The sequence below is a fragment of the Triplophysa dalaica genome, chromosome 1 (assembly GCF_015846415.1).
Source record: "Triplophysa dalaica isolate WHDGS20190420 chromosome 1, ASM1584641v1, whole genome shotgun sequence".
Classification (NCBI taxonomy): domain Eukaryota; kingdom Metazoa; phylum Chordata; class Actinopteri; order Cypriniformes; family Nemacheilidae; genus Triplophysa; species Triplophysa dalaica.
In genome coordinates this window covers 1,556,188-1,569,429 of record NC_079542.1, presented here as the reverse complement: position 1 = coordinate 1,569,429, position 13,242 = coordinate 1,556,188, and the positions used below count along the sequence as shown (strand labels likewise).

Below are 13,242 nucleotides of genomic sequence, written 5' to 3'. Positions count from 1 at the left end.
CGAATTGTGCGTTTGTTGGGCTTACGTATAAAGTATAAATTCATTTTGACTCATTCTCTGTTTTACACATATGTTATATATCTTCAGTTTTTCCTGTTGTTGCTCTGTGCAAGTATGGCTGTGTGCTGCATGTTAGGGGCTTGGCCCCGTATAACATCTTGCAGCTATATTAACTGATCAATCATTCAAAATGTGTGATTTATAAGTCATTGATCAGAGAATTAACCTGTGCCATTTAAGGTTTAAAGTTGAGCTTTCTTGTTTTTAATAAGTTGATATTAATATTGATCTTAAAACAGTAATGAAGTATCATATTATTGGTTATTAGATTCAAATGGTTATTAGTTGATTCTCACAGATGTACTTATATATCGACACATTGACTGATCAACTCTCTTTGAATACATCTTTATTAGGTAATTTAGCATTTAATGGGACAGTTACACAGTCATCAATATATACCGGCCGTGTACCTCAGCATGCCATAGATGGTGTAAGATACGGACTAGATACTGGTACATACTGTGCTGCAACAGATTATCAAACTAGCCCGTGGTGGAGGTTGGATCTTTTGGATATTTATGAGATTACTACAGTGATCATCAGTGCCAGACCAGGGTGCTGTGAGGAACGAACCAATGGCGCAGAGATTCGTATTGGAAACTCACTGGACTACAACGGCAACAACAATCCCATGTAAATTATTCCAAATAAACAACTCTTTTGAGATTGATCAATTTAAATCAAAATGAATCTTTAGAGACTTTGATTTTCTTTCTCTAGATGTGCTGTAACTTCTGGTCTTCTAGCTGGTCACACCATCAGTTACTCATGTCATGGGATGGAGGGACGTTTTGTGAATGTGGTCATGACTGGACGTACAGCTTATATGACTTTGTGCGAAGTGGAGGTCTATGGAAAATGTAATTACTGAATGAATGAGTCATAACTCAGAGAATAGTTTTGTGTGACATTACATAACATTACATTAAGTGCAGTCCAGGTGAAACAGTCTATAGCTGTGTAGCCCATGTGTGTAGACACGTCGTATTCCTTTACAATGCAACACCACCATCCACTGGCCTGGCATGCCTAATACAGTGTTTTCATTCGTTTTCCCGGATCCGTGTGAATGCAGATCGTTTTGACAATGCTGTCGTGTGTATGTGAAACTGTTCATAAACACATCGGAAAACCTTCTGCGTTTATTATCGTGGTCTCACACCGTGTCTACACCTGACACAGCGCACAATAGAACGCATTAGAAGGGTCAGGGTTTAACGTGTATGTCATTGTTGAATTTGTGTTTCAGATCGTATAAGAAAACACTTTCTGAGACTGAAATTGTCCTCCAGTGGTGATGTATTAGCTGAGAGCGACAAAATCCTTCAACAAGTGAGAAAAAAAAGAGTCTTAAAATACAAAAATTAAAATGATGATTTAAAGGTGCCATTCTTGGGCTGTTTTCGAAGCTTTGATTTTGTGTTTAGGGTGTTTAACAATGGATGTTCATGTTTCTAGTTTCAAAAAATGCTTTATATTTCACATATTACAAGTCTTTTCTCCACCGCTGTCCCTATTCTCGTTGGTAAAGCTGACCGGGATTGACGTGATTGGTCGGTCCCCCTTTCAGTGCACGTATTCATAAACTTTGGCTTTCAGCAAAAACAATGCCGTCAAATTCACTTCATTAGTTAAAAACATGTGGATCCATCAAAGTGTAACGAATGTCTGCTAGTGCATGTGCAAACGTCAATCTTTGACGAACAGCTTTCACAGTCGATGTTAAAGTCATAAAGCTGTTATTTGAGGGTTGGTTGTCTTAGAATGTGTGTTACTGAACTCTTATAACCAGCTGTAGGACTGTGATGAAAGTGAAAGTAGTTTAGTGTGAAGCTCAGACAAATGTTTACAATCTCTGATAACCAAACACTACTCCTGTGGCTCTACCTCTTCTATAAGGAAGATCTCGCCCCTTTATTGGCGTATTCCTTTGGGCGGAGGTTATTAAAAGCACTCGGAATAGTGACATCATGTACCCGGGAAGTAGAGGGCTGTAGTCCGATCCAGCAGTTCTCTGTAGTCCTTGATAAGTGAATTCTGTTAATGACAATATCTCGCTTGGCACTGAACTTTGAGCTTTTGAGCTAATATCATTTTACAGATATTATTTGTGCTCTAACAGCAATATTACACACTAACTAAAGCTTGAAATGTGTAATCACAGTGAACGGCACCTTTAAGAGATTGTTTGTGTAAATACATGAGATGAGTGGTGATGAGAGAATGAGAAATGACATTTCAATTAATCTGCGGATTGAAATATTTGATGAATTTTAGCTGCGGTCTGTTCTGGGATTGAACATCTCTGATTTTAAACTGTCCTGGACACAACTACCCAAGACAGAAGAACAGAAGGATGAAGAGAGAGGCGAGTACACACTTTAAAATGTAGTGAAGTGACACCTTTAGCTCCTGTATTATGATGTAACTTCCTGCTTAAGTAACACAGCATCATTGGGTAAAAAACTGTAGTTATAACTGCATCCAGAAAGCATAATTCTGTCTGACATCCATCATTTAAATTAAACAACAGTTGTTTAATACAGTTGTGTATTTAACGAGAGAGATATGTCAAAGCTGTGCTGGGGGTGATTCAGGACCAAAATTGGGAAATACAGTTTTGAATAACAGAAAACAAAAATATAGAAAAAGAACAAATGTACTGGATAAACTTAAGAAAATAAACGCAAAAAAAAAATTCTGTTGGTCTTTACAATTAAGTGTGATAATAAAGAATATATATGATTTACTGAATCTATGTTTTGTTTACAGGTTCTTGTGTTAAACATCTTTAACCTGGTTCTGGATGTGGGGCGTGATTTCCACTGGGAACAAAGGGGACATGGCTCCTCATCTTTTCAAAATCCCGTTCGTGTCCCCACCACTTTCAATTTTTTTTGTTTAGATATTTAACTGCACGCCACCGTCGCACGGAGATGAAGGACCGAGTTCTCTGTCTGTGTCGATGCAGGCATCACATGATGGAATGGGGGAATTGCCCCCCCTCTTTCAAATTTGTTTGTTTTGATTTAAACCACATGCCATCATCGCCATGGAGATGAAGGACCAAGGAGTCTGGCTGTGTCAGTGCGGGCGTCACTTGCACACTTTACAAAAAAAACGAATTAAGTACATTTTGTTTATGACTGATATCAACAAAAACAACTGCCTTGAGCCCAATTAAGTTCTTGTTCTTTTAACAGTAGCTGTATTGTTTATTACATTTAAGGTTTAATAGAAATTTGGTTTTGCGTTAAACTGTTTTCTTATAATGGACAATTGAAATCGTTCTTTTAACAGCGGCTAGTGTTTTTGACAAGGCTTGACAGAAATGTCCTGGTCATGCTTGGGTATGTTAAACCTCGTTAAGCGTTAAAGAAAGTCATCTGGCTCATCTCCTACCGACCGCAGATTCTCAGTCAATACTTGCATTTTCCCCATTCTAGATATCGACTTTTGCTATAACTTTTCCTCCTCTTCTCAAACCAAAGCCTAGATGTACAGACTGAATCTTTATGCAAATGCTCGTTGATTTTATTCAGTGATTTCTATCATAGTTTTCTCTATTATTGATCTGGTGCCTAAATCCTCACTGAATTTGTGTTGTTAGTGTCATAGCCCAAGATATAGTTTGTAGAACAGCAGTAGTGTGTCATGGGCTCAATGTATTCATTATATTTAGCCCGTTTCATAGCATTTCCTTTTATAGCTATTATTTATTTCATTTTATGTTATACAAGAACTCTTTCTATTTACCTATCATTGTATTCAAACTTGTTTACTTTCTATATATTGTTCATATCTGTACTTTGCTTTAAAAGGATTTGGAAATATTGTAAATGTTAACAGTCATAATAAAGCTAAAAGTGAATCTGTGTGCAGTGTAGTTGTATGGATTTCTCCTCAAGAAATAAGCCGATTTGATTGTGCCGCTCATCATTTCAAACAGGTAAAGGGAAGCTGGTGCTAGACAGAGAGACCGTTCAAAATCTTAATAACTTTACACCAAACCAATTAATGATCATTAAACGTACCTACAGAAAATGTGCATGTCAAGACCATGTTAACAAATTTTGCAGGGAAAAGTTTTTTTTTTTTTTACTCGCCAACTCCCGTCACCCCACACATAAAACAAATATACATGATTATATAAGGTTGATAAGATGCATGTTTGTACCTCCTCTTTGCCCCTGCAATGTGCATGAAGCTAAGGGCTCTTGGACCCTGGGGAATCCCTGGGCGGAGTTAAGTAGTCGGAAACGTATGAATGATTGAAATATTATGAAATAAAACGACTGAAAACAAAAATCTATGTTATTTACAGCAAGATTTTCATATTAATTCGATAGTAGACGTCATTACTCCTCCAGGTGTGTGGCATCATCAACGAGACTGCTGATCCAACTTGGTTCAAATGAGTTAATACTATTTTGAGGAAACAGTCATAACTACGTTGTTAATTTCCCTAATGATCCATCATACTATGGTGGTCTGTTGCTGTTCGGGAAACGCACTCCTGCTCAGGGAAATACTTGCTGAAGTGTGCAGACAGCACTTGCCGCACTTTGCAGAAACCTTTTTTTTACCAAATTCAGAGATAACTATAATGAAATACAACTTTGCAGGAATTGTAGGCACTAGCTGAGGACGACTGATGTCTCCCTCTAGTAGATGACTATTGTCTCTCTCACTCTAGCAGCCGTTTGGCTCGGCGCCCCAGAGCCATGAACTTAAAATGATCTGGAATATATAGATTTGTATCATAGAAGAAAATGACTAATCGTTTCGCTAGAAGACACCCTCATTCATCGGCTGGTGCCACCTTTAGCCATTCAAAGCTGTGAAGAAAGACATTTGGGCGGCCTGGATGACATTACCTTTACATTTACGCATTTGGCAGATGCTTTTATCCAAAGCGACTTACATTGCTTTATCCTATACATTTATACATAGGTATTTGCAATCCCCTGGGATCGAACCCACAACCTTGCGTTGTTAACGCAACGCTCTTGCCACTGTGCTACAGGAAAGCTGACAGTGGCGGCCTAGTTCCCTGACCTGAGGAGAAGCACCAACAAGGAGCTGGAAGTCTGAAGGGTCTGGAGAGAACCGTATTGAAGGAACTGTCTCAATCTCTGGTCAAGTGTTCTCTGAAGTTATCAGGCATTATATGTGAAGACTCCGACCTTTTATCTTGGCAAAAAGAAGGTCGCAAAAAGTGTTGAATAAAAGGGTACGATTATTTATGAGCAACGTGTATGAGAGAAAATATTTATGTCGTAATAAGATTTATTTCATAATAATGACTTCAGTAATGTCTCACCGGACGCAACGCTATCATTTCAGAATCTAGATTTATGTAATCAAACCTATATACAGTAGCCTTTCCTCATCCATGTTTGGCAATTAATATTCATGAAGTGCAGAACTTACATCGAATGAGACCGTAGTGTGGGCGGAGCTGTCAGCCGCGACGTCTCAGAAATAGAAACCTTTTCCAGAAAAGAAACAGTCATTGCTCGTTGCTTCTGGTTGGGACAAAATTTTGTTGAATAAAATGGAAAACATAGCTTTTGTCGAGTATTGATGTAACACTCCATCGGTCCCCTAGTCTGTTTTCCCCATTTTTTCACCGGGATGTCCTTTTCCCACACGAGTCCGTCATGTCACAGGCCGGCTCATAGCCTGTGGCAAAAATGAGGGGACACGCACAACAAGGTATAGGCCAAAAAAGGTTGTCTTTATTGTAAACCCAAACTATTAACTTTAAACAAAGAAAAAGGAATGAGGTGTGATAATGTCATAATATAAAGTGTATGCAAAGTGCATGGATGTGTGAATCTGTGTGGGTGTGAACATGACTGAGTGGAAACTAAGTAAAACTACAAAGGAACAAACAAAACAGGATCATACCTGGAGGAGCAGAGCCAGAGACAGAGAGGTTAGTGAAGCAGTTTAAATACCCTGAGCCCAGGTGGCTCCAATCACTAACGACCCTCCTCTGCCTACAGGAGGAACCGCCCCTGCAAAGCAGAGGAGGGGCCGTGACAGTCATCATTGACTTTTGCACCTGCAACCCATTACCTGGACAATATATATTCTCACCTGCCCTTTTTTTATAGTCTGGTATTAATGTGAGATGGTGGTCTAGTGCAGTGGTTTTCAATCCTGAGCCTGGGGACCCACCACTCTACACATTTTGTATATCTCTTTTAAATGACACAGTTAGTTCAATTCATATATGTCTCACTTAATGAGCTGATGATTTGAATCAGGTGTGTTAGATAAGGGAGACATTGAAAATGTGCAGAGTGGTGGGTCCCCAGGCTCAGGATTGAAAACCACTGGTCTAGTGGGTTAAACCACTGAACTGGTAAATCAAAGGTTGCTGGTTCAATCCCAGCAGCCACCACCAGTGTGTCCTTGAGCAAGACACTTTACTCCATGTTGCTCCAGGGGGATTGTCCCTGTAAAAAGTGCACTGTAAGTCGCTTTGGATAAAAGCGTCTGCCAAATGACTAAATGGAAATGTAATGTGATGCTATGTTGGATGACCCTCTGTGTTCTTTGGACGTTTATTAGAAAACCCTGTTTGATCCCGTGGATGTTTTTGAATACCCAGTTTTTGTTCCTGTTATCACCTTTAGTTTATTAAATCTTTCACCTTTCCCAAGTTCCGTGTTAAATCGTCCCTTCCTCAGTGTGACATCACTACAGCTCTGGTGCCTTTGGTTAGGACACAGTGTTAGATTTGCTTCTGTGATGGGAATTTGCGAAAAATCTTTAACGTATCAAATCTTCAGTTATGACCTAAAATGAGAAACTGTAATAGGCCTCCTGGTCTCCATTACAAAGTGTAATAATGAAAAATACAACCAATATTTCATCAAATTGACTGAATTCTTGTTTTATTTACAGGTTTTTCTGTTAAACATCTTTAATCTGTGTCATTGTTCTTCCACTAGATCAAGAAAAGCAAGACAAGATGTTACAGAACCATGAGAGAACCCCATGTTTTGTGTGAAGAGAGGCAATTATGGCCCATATGGCCTTCCACACACTCTCTCCGGTCTCGTCTTTACCTAAACCTAACAACTATCTTACTAATTATTAATAAGCAACAAACTAAGAGTTTATTGGGGGAAAAGTCGTAGTTAATGGTTTCTTAATAGCATGAATTGCCCCATGTCATGAAATGGTGAGGGAACAAGGACAGAGGACCCAGGTGCAGACAGCGGGTAAGGGGATAACCTCTTACACACTCCCCACCATGAAAATGTGCAATAAAAACTCCTATAAAGGTGCAATAACCTCCTTACTATTTGACTCGGATGCACTATTGCTTTATGTCACTGCACTACCTCAGAGGATTAAGACTTTTATATTATTGTGTGTATATACACCTGTAGCATATACCATATCTATGTATGATAATGAAGTCTGCAGCTGTAGTTCAATGGCAGGTGTGCTGAGTCTCTTTATTCTTCTGCTTCTTCTGGAAGACATTCCCATCGGATTGATTTCTCCATGACAGCGTGACGTTGCCTTCCAAGCCCTTCATGTTCAGGATGTGCTGGATCTGAACATCATCATCACCATCATCATCAGACTTACATCACTTTAAATCAGCATCATGAACTCCATTATCTATCAGCAATAAACATGAAGAAACACATTCAAACATCATTCACCTTCTCCAGAACTTTCTTCTTCACTTCAGGATCGTTCACGTTCTCATCTGATTTCACTTCCACTCTCAACACCTGTCTCTTCTTCTCTGTGGGAGGAGCAGCGGTGGGAGAAAAATTAATAACAAAGCTAATGTAGCAGTTTCAGAAAGGAGGTTTAGTGAAAAATCTTGAGTATATCAACCATGAACTGAGGGAAACTCTGGGTTTTCCGTTTCAGATTGTGAGGTGTGTCAAACCTGAGAGAGCAGGGTAACCGAAGCCTGTTTCTAAAGGAGAGGTCACTTATACTCAGAGTCAGTAACTGTAGTAACTTGCACCTTGAAACTAACCTGGTTGGGAGCAGCTTTTCTTTGGTAAACCCAGAGTTAAATTGCAAGTGGCCAACCTCATTCATTCATTAAAGGGGGAATGAATTAAGACCTCAATTTTAACCCAAGCTTTTGTTATACAAGAAGGAATCGTATTCAAGTGTCAGAACTGAAAACACCCTTGTTACTGAGATAGCATCTGTTATTGACACCAGGCCTTGAGCTTAAAGTCAAAATACCAATTGTTTTGGTATTATTTCGGGTGCTAGGTCGTATCCATAAGTTACCGTGAGTCTCCTTTTTGTTTATTTATCTTGGAATCTCTCTTAACATTTGAGACCCGCGATCGCAGTGATCTTCTGTCCGGATCGTGATCACGAGTATGCTGACAGGTACGGTCATTTATCATTAAACACCATACAACTATAGGCGATACAAACTATGCGCAAAGCCTTGACATCACATCCGGGAAATAAGTCAGTTATGTGTACAAGAAAATTCACATAAGGCTCCAACGCAAGACTACGCAAACTGCTATGCAATCATAGCAGTGGACGTTTACTTCCAAGTCTTTAATGCGGCACACCCATAAAAATTGAGCGTTTGTCAAGCCCCTACAAAACGATCAAACATTTAACTTTATTAAAGAAAATCATTTTCTTACAGAAAACCACACGGTCGATACTCACCACTGTAGCAAACAAAAGAGAACTGTTCTGTACATGACTGATCATCCCATCCACCAGCTGTCGCAGCAACACAGAATTGAAAGGACCCATAATTGTTTGGCTGTCCAGCAGCCCATCGGTTAAATAAGAAGTTGCTCTGATCAGACCAGATCCATGGAGAGATAACATTCTTACGATACAGTCCAATCCAAACCTTTCCAGATCCCCCTGTATAGCTCCTCGCCTTATTTTCATCGGTCATGTCTGTAATTGTGGCTAAATCGGTGTACACTTCTGTGCAGTATCTCTGAGCTTCATACCAGGTCATAGTCGAACTCACATAGATAAACCTCTGTGAGAACAAGACATCTAACACAGCTGAAACACACACAGAACATGTGTTACTTCACTCCACATTCATGAAAACAGCTTATATTACATCAAACATGTTCATGATAAATTTGACATTTGTGAAACTGACCTGATAAGAGCAGAAGAACTAAAAGAGTCCTCATGATGTCAAGCGCCGTCCGTACGTCTGCAGCTACAAGATCTCTCTGAACTTTCATTAACATGTTGTTGACGTGTGCGTGATTGACTCATTTACATTTAGCTCTTATCCAAAGCGACATACAAATGTGGGAAACGATGGAAGCAAAAAGCATTAGTGCAATAAAAAGAAAACTGGTCTCTAAAGCCTACAACAGTAAACAGAGCTGAAAGAGCAGAAAAGAGATAGAACTCAGATCTGATCAGTCAGGTGTTGATGGATAAGATGTGTTTTCTTAAAGATGGCTACAGAATCTGCTGATCTAAAAGCAGTGGGCAGAACATTCCATAAATGTGGAACTGATCCCAAGAAGGTACGTGAGAGACATTTTTACACTGAAAATAGCATTCAAAGAGCTTCAGAATACATTCAAATAAAGTGTTAAAAATAAACTGATATTTTGTTTCATCTGTTGCCAGTGATCTCAAAGTTGTCAGTGTTTAGAAAAACAGATTTTTGTTTATTTTCCAACAAATGAGCTAAACACTCTTACAGATCAAACAAACCACGTGTGTTTAATGATGTGCCATGTTTTTAGTTGCTTTAGTTATGACTAAAGTCTTAAGACGTGACGCTACTTCTTTTTCTTTTTTGGTCACACTTCAGGATAGGGCTGTCATTGTTCCGCCCCATCTTGTCTTGCTTTTCTTGTTCTAGTGGCAATGTGGAGAGAGACAATTTGGCACTGATGGCCTTCCGTACTCTCCAGTCTCATCTTTGTCTCCGCCCTCTCGTTTCCTCATTATTGATTGTTAATGATTTCATGCCCCACACCTGTTCCCCTCTTCATTTGGTTCCCTTTATTATGCCCCTGTGTTGTCTGTCCAATGCTGGTTCATTGTGTGTGTGTCAATTGTATGGCGAGTCTAGTCTAGTCTAGTCTAGTCTAGTCTAGTCTAGTCAGTTGTAGTTCTTGTTAAATCTTTACTTTAGTTTTGTTTTAATGTTGTTAGTCTTAGTCCGGTCTTGTCTTGTTATTACTGTCTCCTGTTTTGTTAGGTTGCCCCTCGTGGGTTTCTGTTTTGTATTTATTATTAAAGTCTTGTGTTATGTATTTAAGCATCAAACTGCTTGGGGATAATGCATGTCCTCATTATCTTCAGCTGGCATGTTCACGTGAGAACGAAGCTTTGTGTCTGTCTGCAGATGTCGCTGTTTTAATGGCATTACTTAAGCATTTGCAAATAAACATACATTTTATCATTAGAAAAGTTGTAGATATATTAGTGCTTGACAAACAAAATTATGTTCTTAACCTTTTTATTATTTTAGCTAAGATTTGCATCCATAACACCAAAATAACATATCCTCATATATTAATTTCTGCCATACTGAACTTGATTTTGATTTTAAAACAATATTAAATATAAAAACAGAATAAGAAACTTGACAATCAAACTTTTTGTATTTGAATGCCCATTTTTATTTTCTGTGTTTGTTTGTATTTTTTTATTTCTTCTTATATATTTTGTATTATTATTTTAATGGTATATTGTTATTCATCTTTCTCTAATTTTGTATATTTCTTTATTTATATTGTGTAATTACGGTGCTTTTGTTACGTATGTTAATCTCTAATAAAAACATAAAAAAACATGAGATGTATCCTTCGGGCTCTCACTAAATCCTTGGTGTTTCGAGTCTGCCAAAAAAGACGGTTGCGTGATGATGTCAATTTTAACAATCATAGGTAGTGTATATGGTAAAAGTAAGGTTCGGGTGTGGGTTAGGGGTAAAGGTTTCGGAAGACTTGAAACACCAAGGATTTAGTGAGAACCGTGTCCTTGGTTGCTAGAGATAACCCACAATGCTTTGCGTGGGACCACGTCTGTTATTTGAAGAAATGGCAGCAGCTCCACATTCAATCAAATATGTGGTATTTAAATGTTAACAGTCACGTTTTTTTTTATTTTGGCAGGCATATGTAGTAAATAGGTTTAGTGATTTTTAAACCCTTTGAAACAGCAAGGCAACTTTTTTCTATTTGTTTCACTCTTTAGGCATTGTTTAGGGTAGAAAGTAACCAACTTTTTACCTCTTAAATCATGTCGAAATCATTTGACAGGTGTGTGGGTGCAACGTGTTGTCATAGCAACGTGGTACTTCCTTGTCATTGCACGCTCAGACGCTGTTTGGAAAGGCATCATATATCTGTGGAACAACTATAATGATCAGAAGCACTCCTATTGGCTGGTTGTTACATCAAAAGACGTAGTAAAGTCTGTTTTTTCCCGCTGCTTGAAGATTATGACACATTTTAAAACCTTGTCAGGAACACTTCAAACGATGCACAGACGGATTACTTTCAGAGATATTTATTACGTTTCAAAGATATATCTCAATAGATTAACTTTTTATTTTTTATTCTCTTTTTACTGGTAAATTGCATTGAGGTTGAATACATTAACTTCAATAACTCATGTACTGCACTGTACCTTTAATAACCACATTAACTCATCTACTGCACTGTAATTTTAATAGCTAATGTCTGTAACTAATGCACACTCAAGTCACTTGCACTATTGTATAGTCTATATTGTTATCTGTTCATAACCACCTGTACATTAATGTTCACAGTATATAGCCTTCTGTATATATTGTTCATAGTACATACCGACTGTCACATTTTCATAGTACATGCCCATTGTATAGTATTTTCCTAATATTGTATTCTGTATTTATTCACACTGTATATCCTGCACTTGCTAATTGCACTTCTGGTTAGACCTAAACTACATTTCGTTACACTGTACTTGTATATGTGTAATGACAATAAAGTTGAATCATCTAATCTAATCTAATTAAAAAAGCCCACATTTCAATGCATTGACCTTGAAAATAGAGATCTAGTTTGCAAAAGAGTTGAGAAATATTATGGTTTACTGACCTAACATCTCTTATTGCTGGTAAAAGATGACACTGTTGCCGGCCTATCCATAGAGATACAACATAAAATGCGCGTGTGCATAAGCGTGTTGGTGTTGTTTTTATTTTTAGAATAATAAAGAAATGTTATTCCAAAAGTTACATTTCATGAAGCTCAGTCTCAAATCATCATCTGCCTGCATCTCTGGTTCTCCTCACTTTTCTGATGATGTGTACAGGCCCTGTCAGGTTCAACCCTTAATCTTTATATACAGTGAAATCCTTCATTCCTATCAGTTGCCCAAAGGTCCTTTCACGATCCAGTCCTGTGACAGGTTTGGGTCAGGGAATGGTGTCTTCAAACACAGTACCATCATAAGTGTGACTGAAGATTGTTGACTCATGCAGATTCAGCTTCTTCAGTGCTAGTGATACTATAGGTGTCACACACCATCTAAGGTTGCGCTTACATTTGGCTTTAACATGCAATCTGCATCTGGATGTTGTCCACATACACATTTAAAAGACAAGTGTAACACGCCGTGTCCTGATAGTCTGAAGATCTGATCTGCTAGTTTGGATCATCGAGATCGCATGATAGTGCCAAATGTAAACGCACCCTAAGAGATGTAATCAAGACACATAATGCTCATTGACATGATCCTGACGACAGAATCTTTAGTTACCTCATATAATATTTATTGGATATAAAAACTATTACAAACTGGTGTTTTTAGAGACTGAAATACCACAAAGCTGAAAATGGCCAGTGAAAATAAAAAAGGTCTATTTTCTTCATGAAATATTTCAGAGTTCATAGTAAATAGTTCATCTTATAAAAAATCGCGTGCCCTCAAAGTTCAGCTAAAATCTGAAAAAGTACTGCAATGACTATGCGTCTTAGTTAGACGGCTTGGGCGGAGCATCAGTTAACTCCAACCCTTCAACTGTCAGTCTGCAGCCGGCTTAATTTCAAAATGCGACCGCTGTTTATATACAACCAATCAAATCACAGATCAAGACGAAAGCCACGCCTATTGTTTTTCTCATTTCACTCTTAATTTGCATATTAATACAGAAGTAAAAACGATCGCAAC

At 38.3% G+C, this 13,242-nt stretch overlaps 1 long non-coding RNA gene across 1 annotated transcript; it reads right to left on the bottom strand.

The window, feature by feature from the left end:
- Window positions 1-6,954: 6,954 nt before the first annotated feature.
- Window positions 6,955-10,376, bottom strand: LOC130437600 (uncharacterized). The gene is made up of 2 exons (XR_008909210.1): window positions 7,755-10,376; window positions 6,955-7,642 (listed from the first exon to the last, which is right to left on the bottom strand). It is a non-coding gene; the product is annotated as an uncharacterized LOC130437600 (long non-coding RNA).
- Window positions 10,377-13,242: the final 2,866 nt, after the last annotated feature.